The following is a 10,963-nucleotide window of genomic DNA, read 5'->3' on the forward strand; positions in this document are numbered from 1 at the left end:
ATGTTGAGGGTGATTCTTCTTTGTATATGATAAGGATTAACATCGCAACATAAGCCGATTGTTTCATTCATAAAGGGTTCATTCATCTAGGGGTTGATGATCCTATTTTTGGATATGAAGAATGGAGATGATTGTTCATTATATGAATTGCTGCCATTGGTTTATGCATTCAGAATGGTATGAATGCTTGCAAGGGAATGCAAGCAATGATTTGCATATATCTGTCCAATGCATGTTACTTCTGTTGGAAAAAAAGGGAACACTTTGGGTGATTTTGCATTTATATTTCATATTGTGACAAAGTGAATTTTTTTATGCACATACATGAGTACTGCTAGCCTTTGTTCAGTAAATATAAATATTTTTTTATGTTAGTATTGAAAAAAGAAAGGTGTGATTGGGTGGATGGCAGGGATGGCTCAAAATGAGTCTTCAAAAGGTGTTAAGATGGCAATGGATTGTGCTGATTAGAATGACCACAACACTAGAATTGTATGTGAGCTTTTTGTTGATCAAGTAGTAAGTGGTAATCGACCAAATTGCCATTTATCAAATCCTAGGTACGATGAAGTCATTGAACAATTTGCCGCAATAGCAAGTTTGAGGTACACTAGGCTTCAAATTAAGAATAAACGGGATAAACTTAAGGTCGAATACAGCTATTGGAAGAAATTGAGAACTCAAACAGGACTAGGATGGGACAACACAAGGCAAACAGTGATGGCGACTGCAGAACGTTGGAGGAAATTGAAATCGGTAAGTATTTTATAATAATGTGTAAAATTAAGAATTGTTCTACTAGGTTTTATGTTCTAACTCAATTTTATAATGCCATGTTATGCAGGACAAACCCGGGTGTGCAAAGTTCATGAAGGCTAGCTAGCAAAATGAAGAGCTACTTGAGAAGATGTTTGAAGACATTCGCAATACTGGTGCTGACCATTGGTCTTTAGGACAAGGCACCATTCCGACAAACACCACTCATGCAATTCATATTGCCGATGATAATGAAATTGATGAGGAAACTGATGAGGATGAATCAACTGCCAAGATAAAGAGGGATGGTGGTGGATCAAAGATGGATAAGGGGAAAAGAGCAAGAGTGGATCCCAAAAGATGGTACAGGAGATGTCCAAGAGTAATGAACTCTCAGCACAGACATTATCATCCATTCAATCATTTGCTAGGTCGAGCGAGGATCTTCTGGGTTGTTCCATAAAGGATGTTATGGCCTTGGAGGAGGATTGTGGGCTAGTTGAAGGGACAAATGAGCACCTCATTGCAACTGAGATTTTTATAAATAAAAGGATCAAAGAGTGATGTTTGTCAATTCATTGCGCACTCCTGTAGGACATTTTTCATGGCTTAAGAAGAAGTACGAAGTGAAGTATGGAAACTAGTTGCATGTGGTGTTGCCATGGAATCTATCCCTTTGTTTTAATTGTATTTTTTTTCATTTCAGAAAACTATCTATGGTTTGATTTCAGTTATGAACTATTGTTGGTTTGTATCACCTTATTGTATGGGGTGTTTCCAATTGTGAACAATTATTTTCAGACCTATTTCATGTAATTGTTTGCGTATGTTCAGACTTATGTTATGCAATTTTAGACCTATGTTATGCAATTTCATACCTTTGTTATGCAATTTCAGCAAGTTTTCATGAATATCATGTTGCATAAGTTGTAATTTATGTTGCATAACTTTATGTGTAGATGTCAAGTGATAGTGAAGATGGTTCATCGGATGAGGAATATGATTATGATGAGTTTACCATGCATTTGTTCGAAACTGTAGCATCCAATCTTTCTTCGACTAGAAAAGCTGTAGAGAGTTATAACACACTCTACTTGGAAAAGGCTCCGCCAAGGACATCACGCCTCAGTGGGATGGAATGGGTGCAAGAAACGTTAGCCACATGAGGTGAATGCTATAAGATGCTTCGTATGAATGGGAACACCTTCATTGTATTACATGGTCTTTTGGTTACAAGCTTGAATCTACTATACATATGCATACAATGGAGGCACTTGCAATTTTTCTATACATACTTGGTGATGGCTCATCAAACCAAAGAGCACAAAGCCATTTCAAGCATTATGGTGAGACAATTTCTAGGAAGTTTGAAGAAGTATTGCTTGCTGTGGTAGAATTGGGGCGTGATATCGTGCGCCCAAAAGATCCAAACTTCCCTACTACCCATGATAGAATTAGGAGGGATCATCGCATGTGGCCACATTTCAAAGATTGTATTGGAGCTGTTGACGGTACTCATATCCTTGCAGTAGTTCTAGATGAAGATAAGGTTAGGTATATTGGTAGGTCTAAATTGACCACTCAAAATGTTATGGCTAATTGTGATCATGACATGAGATTTACCTATGCATCTATTGGACAACCTGGATCGATGCATGACACCACTGTGTTATTTAATGCACTGGAAACCGATATAGCTATCTTCCCACATCCTCCCCAAGGTAATTGCCACATATTATGTCTTGTCTATTTTTCTATGAAGAGATTCTAAATTGGAATATTTCTAATGTTTGTATATTTCTAATTTTTTTAATCGTAGGGAAATATTATCTTGTCGATGTTGGATATCCCAATCGTCCAGGGTACTTGGCACCATACAAGGGACAAAGATATCATGTCCCTGAATTTTGGAGAGGTTCAACACCAACTGGTGAGAAGAAAAATTCAACTTCTTACACTCGAGTTTGCGCACTATTATTGAGTGATGCTTTGGTGTATGGAAGATGAAGTGGCGAGTTCTCCTAAATATGCCTAGCTTTCCGCTACCAAAGCAAAAGATGGTTGTGGCGGCAACAATGGCATTGCATCATTTCATTTGTGACCATGATGCACCAGATATGCATTTTCATAGGTTTGATAGGAATCCAGATTATGTGCCTACCATTCCCAAGAGATTTATATTATTAATGTACTAAAAATTTGTATTATTTGCTAATTATGTCAACTATTTTGTCAATTATTATTTAACCTTGTAATTTTGAAGAAATTCTAAAGAAAAAATATACAATTATCACTTATATACCATGAAAACAACAAAAACCACAAGGGTATTATTGTCAACCTCCCTCCTATCCTCTCTTTTAGGAGTTCTGGAGCTGACAAAGCTAGCCAAACACTTTTCAGCTGGCTCCAGCTCCCATTGAAGTTGGAGTTTGGAGCCTTACCAAACGGGCCCTCAATCATGAGTGCGGGAGCGGCTCGGGCAGGATGCGTGGAAGCTTCTGATTCGGCAAGACGGTGAGGACATGGATTGATACATCCGTTTCAGCGAGAAAAAAAATGGATCGATGATGTGGCAATCATCCGGAGCTATTCCTTTGAGGAGAAGGAAAAGCGAGTGGCTGAGATGGAGTTTAGGCTAGGGATTAGCCCTAAGGGCATTTGTGACAATGTCTTAGGGGGGTTTCAACTATAAATAGAGAGGTGGATGCAAGGGTGGGGGTGTCATTTTTGTAATCTTTGGAGATGCTCTATAATAGAGTTTAGGTGTGGGTTTGGAGTGTGTTTGCCCGAGTGGCTTTTGTGTTTGAATTTAAATTTATGTTAAGGTGCGTGTTTGCTCCTCATTGAGCGGTTGTTTTGCAACACCTATGAATAAAATGAGTTGATGAATTTCGTTTCATTTTTGCCTCTCTATTTAAATTCCACAAGTTAAATTCCGCTTTTGTTTTTGCGATTTGGATTTTTCGATAACGGTTTTTTCTTTCTCTCTCTCACCTCTCCCCTAGTTTTGGTTTTTCTTCTCACCTCTTTCCTAGGTCTGGTTTTCTAATAACAATTTTGAGAAATCAATTTTGAGAAACACTTTTGATGAGTACTTTCAATGGCAAATCTTGAATTTCATATTCACCCCTCTAAAGCAATTCTTGGTGTTTCATATGTGCACTAGTTTACAACAGAATTATGCATATCACACAGAAATTCAGAAACAATAAGCTCTTCTCTTATTAGATCCATTTATCTATTGAAACTTAACTTTTATAGCATGATTGACATCCTTAATTTCAATTTATCGTATTCAGACATGCTAAAGATCATTTTGCCTATGCTTCCTTTCGTGATCTGAAATTTATTCTCTTATAGTAAAAGATTTCTTGGAAAACTATCTGCTTAGATTCTACTATCTCTGAAATGTATATTTGAGTTGTACTATTGAAAAACGAGTACCATTTGTTTTGACTTTTAATCACACGTTTGCACATGTGTGTACCATAGTGTGTTTTACCATTTTTTAGAATTAACAATGTAACAATTTTAATTGGGAAAATATGTTCAGCGTTCTAATTAATTAGCATGTGATTGTCATGGTTTCAGTTAGATATTGCATCATTCATTTGTTTGGCTTGTCCTGCTTCTTCGTCTTCGACGGCTTCCTCACCGTGAAGAAGTACCATATATTCTCTCCGTAACCCTTGTATTTCTCTACAAGTAATTATTCATGCATGTGTTGTGCATGCACTTATATCACCATGGTTAATTAATTATCATATATGTATTCAATGGTTGATCAATTGTTTTACACTGTTAATAAAGTGAAATAATTAAAAAAGATTGGTTACCGATCAATTTGACTGGATCGAAACTAATAATGTCAACCTCGTTGATGAAGTCCGTGGGTGCCTGGGCGGCCTACGTTGCTCGATCTCGCCGCGGAGGTAGAAGTCAACGAGCTCCTCATCCAAGACCACGAAGTGGTGGCCTGGAGACAACTGCAGCTTCGGCACCAGCTTGTGTCTCCGCCGGCCTCCATTGCTCGCCGGCGCTGCCACCACCGAGCAGTCGCCGCCATTGCTCTCCGTTTTCATCTGACGACGACGTAGTATTTTGTGTGGTACGCTAGGAAGAAAGAAAGAAAAAAGAAAAAAGAAAAAAGAGGAACGTAGGTATTGATAGATATATCAAGACATGATGTAATCATGCTCTTTTCTCTACTATGTTTCTTAATGCTTATTCTCTCTATAGGTGTTGCACGGCACTGTAACAGAGAAACGTTATGTTCTAGTAGGAATGCAAGTGTAGCATTAGTCTGTTTAAAAAATCTTCATTATAGATGGAATATTTTCATATATTTTTAGTTTCATATATTTTTAGTAGCTAATATTGCTAGTTCTTTTGTTGTTGAACATGGTACAAATTTGTATCCTTGTTCTAAAATCTGAGATTGTATTAACACTTGTTTTGCAATTTGAATCTTTTGCTTTAAAATTGAAAATCTGAGAGTGCTTTTTTTGAAATTTGATATTGTACTAGCACTTGTTTCCTTGTTGATTTTACTGTTATCAAGTTGTCATCGTTGATTGCCAATACAGTGTCCCTGATGCCAGCTGCCTCAGCAAAGTCAGAGCAGTAGTCAGATTACTTGTTTACATTGGCTTACAAAGATAGGCATGCTGGTTCAGAGTAAAAGTCCATGAATCATAAGATATTTTTCTCCCAAAAAGAGTTTACAAGGAGTACATGAATGAACATCCAGATAGATATTTTCCCCTAAAAAAAGTTGGATAGTTTTACATGAACATGAATTAACTATATTTTGTCCAATTGCTACAACGCTTAAAGATTTTGTCCTGAAGTTAAGCTAAAACTATAATTCAAAATGAGTACTGCTGGGCTCAAGTTCTCAACTTTTCAAGTTATGGATATAACCTTTCCCCTAGGTGATTTTACTTAATTTAAATTGGCAAATGAAGTGAATTTGTCCGGTTCTTTTTTTCCGATAATGGAAGCTTTATTAAAACTCACTCAAATACACCAAGATGATACCTTCTAACTGAGCTCAGTCACGGCCTCTGTATGAAATGCACACAGCCACAAAACATGATCTAACTAGACCCTCAACACAAAACAAAGAAATTAGTGACTATCAAGCCGTAGACTAGATCGCCGCGACGCCACCCATGTTCCAAGGCAAAAAAAAAAAACTCCCGTGCCACCTGTTCCAAACGACACAATACCACCATAATAGTATCCTGAAGACCCTATTGTGGAGGATAGGCCAGGTGCGTAGCTACCAGGTGACTAAAGCAATAACCTGCAAAGGAGAAGACACCATCTTGTTGTCAAAAATTACCTCGTCTCTGGTTAGCCAAATGGACCAACAAAGAGTTGTTGCACCCATCAAAAGTAGATTTCTCATGTCCTTAGGAACACATGTAAGCCAACGCCCAAACATATGATTAACATTTTGAGGAGGTTTTAAGTTATAAGCCATATGAATAACGGACCAAACCAAACGAGTAATATGACATTGGAAGAACAAATGTTGTATGGTTTCGTCCTTGTGACAAAAGCAACATTTCGTATGACCTTTCCACTTTCGCTTAGCTAGATTATTCTTGGTTAGAATTACGCCCTGACGTAAGTACCAAAGGAAAATCTTTACTTTGAGCGGTACTTTAACCTTCCAAATACGTCTATTTATATTCGTGATGCCTGTATGGACAAGAGCTAAGCAATGAGAATTGACTTAAAAGACTCCATTGGGGGTGAGATCCCATCGAAATTCATCTTGATCCTGTGTCAACACCAAATCAGCTATGCGAGGCCATAAATTGTGACAAGTGGCTAATTTTGCTCCGATTAAATCTCGTCTCCATGAAAAGCTCGGAGGATTGTTTTGAAAGATTTGTGACATAGTCGACTGTTTATGCTTAGCTATGTTATAGAGACAAGGATATTGATCTCTCAATGAGGTATTACCCAACCCTTTATCATCCCAAAACCTTATTTAAGAGCCGTCCCTAATACGAAAGGACTCGAACCTAAGAAAATCTAGTTTAGCTTTCATAAGGTTGGCCCAAAAATATGAGTCTCCCGCATTCAAAAAGCCTGAGATAAAGGTTGCGATCCCAAATATTTATTACGTAGCATCTGTTGCCACATTCCATATGTGGTGAGTAATTTGTATAGCCTTTTGCTAAGCAACGCTACATTCTTTACCTCTAGGTCGCGTATTCCAAGCCCCCTTTGATCTTTGGGTGGACAGATGATGTCCCATTTAGCAAGCTGGTATTTCTTCTTATGTCCATCCCCTTTCCAATAGAACATAGATCGAAGGTAGTCAAGTTTCTTACGTACCCCGCTAGGTATTGCAAGAAAAGACATCATATACATTGGGAGACTGCTAAGAACTGAGTTAATCAGCGCAAGTCACCCTCCCAACGAGACAAGTTTTCCTTTCCAGCTACTCAATTTGTTTTCAAATCTTTCAACCACTTCTTTCCATTCTGCATTTCTTAACTTCCTGTAATGGATCGGGATGCCAAGATATTGGAAAGGGAAATTGCCAACCTAGCAACCAAAGAGTTGATTATATTGATATCTGTAATCAAGCGCTTAGCCAAAACAATATAGTTCGCTTTTATAAAAGTTGATCTTCAAACCTGATAGGTGTTCAAAGGTCAGCAACACCGACTTCATATTTTGAGCTTTATGTAGGTCATGATTCATAAAAAGCATTATGTCATCGGCATATTGTAGTATGGACAGTCCCCCATCAATCAATGTGGTATGAGACCTTCTACTGCCCTTGTGTTTTGGCCCTATTTTTCAAGGGTGGCTAACATGTCAGCAATAAAGTTGAATAAGATTGGAGAGAGAGGGTCTCCTTGCCGTAGGCCTTTTTTAGTCTGAAAAAAGGCCCCACGTCATTATTGACTTTGACTGCCACACTTCCCCCGGAAATGAAATATTCGATCCAAGAAATCCACTTGGGCAAGAAACCTTTCATCCGTAGAGTTTGTAACAAAAAGGGCCATTTGACCTTGTCGTAGGCCTTTTCAAAGCCAATTTTGAATATCACCCCATTCAACATTTTCTTGTGTAGCTCATGAACTGTTTCATGTATGATGATGACTCCATCTAGGATATTTCACCCACGCATGAAGGCAATTTGAGTTGGATTCACTACATGGTCACCCACCGAACTAATTCGGTTTATGGCGACCTTAGTGAATAATTTATAATTGGCATTCAACAAGCATATTGGTTTATATTGTTAGATTCGATTTGCTTCTTCAACTTTCAGAATTAGAGTAATCACCCCAAAATTTAAACCAAAACTTGGAAGACCGCCAGAATAGAATTCATTAAATAAATTAAGCAAATCATGCTTGATGACTTCCCAAAAATTTTTGGTAAAATTCAACAGGGAAACCATCTGACCCAGGAGCTTTGTTATGCTCCATTGCAAAGATCGCTTCCTTTAATTCTTCCTCTGAGAAAAGGGCAGTAAGGAAGTTATTTTCTACTTGTGTAACCTGAGCCATATCTTCAGTTATGGTCTCATCAAGCGAAAACGGATTTTCTTTGGTAGTCCAAAGAGTCTCTTGTAGAAATTCGTAATGTATGTTTTCAACGCATCAGCCCCCTATTTTTCCTTCATCCTGGTGTAGAAAGAAGATCCTCTTCTTCCTATGTTTGCCATTGGCAATTTGGGTTAAAATATTTTGTATTATTGTCTCAAAAGAGTACATCCGAGACTTTTGCGCGTTGGTACCATTTAATCTCCTCTTCATGAAGTAGGCTTGTGAGATGATCCCTCGATTGATCAAGAAGAAGTCTAGATCCCAAAGGAGTCTAGCCTCTGCAGCGATGTCCAGAGAGTCAGTGGTTTGTTGAAAATGAGCTTTTTTCTGTTTAAAAATGCCATTGGTATGAGCAGACCAACCTCTAAGAAATCGACGTAAAGCGCTCATCTTGTTATTCTATCTTTGAATTACATTACGACCCTTGACTAGTCTATTCCAAACTTCGACAACACATTCATGAAAATCGTCCCACAAAAATCAGCTGAGTTCCATCTTGAACTGCTTAAGGTTTCCAGCGAAAGCCGCTTCCTCTGTGTCAAGGAACATAGGCATGTGATATGACACCCCTCTATATCTAGAGCATGGACCGAAACCAGAGGGTATATGGATTCCCATTTCTATGGAAGTGAGGATCCTTTCTAGCTTCTCGTATGTCGGTATAGGAAGTGAGTTTGCCCAAGTGAATTGCCTGCCCGTTATAGTGATTTTTGTTAAGTCAAAGATATCAATCACAGCATTGAAGAGAAAAGGCCAACGAGCATTTGTATCGATCATTGTTTTCTTGGCACTACTTCTCATAATGTTGAAATCCCCCTATTAAAGTGGGTAGATGATTTTGTTGGCATGTACAAATTGATTCCGCCAAGAAACTAGATTTAAATCCATCTTGGGCCGGACCATACACTGCCATCAAAATACATTTAAAATTATCCTCCCTATTGTTGATATGAAATTTAATAAAAAAACCCCCTTCGACAATTAAAGATAGATCCAAGATAGCCACATTAATACCAAGAAGTATACCCTCCTTATCTTCCTTTTGGTGGAAGGCAATGCCAGACAAAATCAGCACCTCCAGTGAGGCGATCTGAATTTGTCTTTGACATTTCGTCCTTTCTTGTATCAAGCAACGCAACAAAGTCGAGCTTTTTTTTCTCTAAGTATATCTGCCACATACCGAAATTTAGTCAAATCTGAAAGACCTCTGCAATTCCAAAAGATACCTATCATGACGAAACCATTTTGGTGTTTTTTTGGATTTTTGGGACGAGTCTTTCGCTCTTTTCTTTTTGAAGATGATTTAGATTTTCTAGTGGAAACCAATAAGTCACAAATTTTGTTACTTTGGTCCACATCCTCCATATCAATCTCTGAAATATCCTTTACTAAGTGATCGGGTAGGGCACCATCAATATCGTCGCCCTCGTCATCACTTGACATAAAAGGATCCATCTCCGACACAAAAGTATTGGTCTGGTTATTTTCATTAGATTTGGTTCCTACTTTAGATCTATCTACCTCAATATGTTTCAAGGCATTAAGCGAGAAAGAAATAGGAAAATTAGAGTTACCCAAAGTAACTCCTAAAGATCTAAAGTTGGAAACAACATTATCAAGAGGTAGAGATGAAAATGGCTGTGGAGGGGTAGTAGCAGTACCTTGATGAAGGATGCATTACGGGCATAGTTATCAAGACCAGACCGGACCGGCATCGGTTCAGGAAGGCATGTCTCGTAGTGATAGAGACAATGCTAACTGCCTAAGTGCAGTCAGTATTTGCTAACTAATCACATGTCTGTGATTTGGTTTTTAACCTCTTGTGTCTGTAATCCATGGATCCAAGGAGTTTGCCTTCACTGTTAATCACTAGCACGGGATAGCTCATCTGTAATGGGTGGGAAGCCTCATCTGTGTCGGCGAGGGGTACACACGAACCAAAAGTCACTTATGTGAAAAGTCATCTGTGTTGGGTCGGCCGCCGTCACAGATGACAATCATCTTTATCGATAAAAGACGGTCACGGATGACTCTCATAAGTGACGGTTCATAAGTACGAGAATTACAATTTTTGAATTTTAAATATATAAAAACCCTAAAAAATATATTTTAAATATTACTAGCATATTCTAAATGGTATATGCATACATGTCATATATGAGATTTGAACATAAGACTTCTCAACACATGCAAACCAATCTTACCATCTCACCTACAGACCACATGTTGATTGGTAATCAGATGTTATTCTTTTAACTATTGTCCAAATATGAAACACAAATTTGAAACTCTAGATGACTTTAAATAATAATGCTTTCAAGTACAAAGTTGCAGATCTCATCGAGCTCTAGAACTTTAGTGTAGGGTATATCTCCATTCAAGGTCGTTTGAAAAATTCAAAAAATATTTTTGAAATATATCACATCACCTGTAACACTTATTCGGAGATGAAAACAACTTTAAATGAAAATATTGTCAATTAGAAAGTTGTACATCTCATCGAACCCTTTGACTTTGATATAGACTATGTCTCCATCTGAGATCATTTGAAAAATTCAAAATTACGTATTTCAAAATAGCTATCACCACTTATAAGGCATATTCAGACATGTAAACTATCT

This window comes from Oryza sativa, chromosome 5 (genome assembly GCF_034140825.1).
Source record: "Oryza sativa Japonica Group chromosome 5, ASM3414082v1".
In the NCBI taxonomy this organism is placed as follows: Eukaryota; Viridiplantae; Streptophyta; class Magnoliopsida; order Poales; family Poaceae; genus Oryza; species Oryza sativa.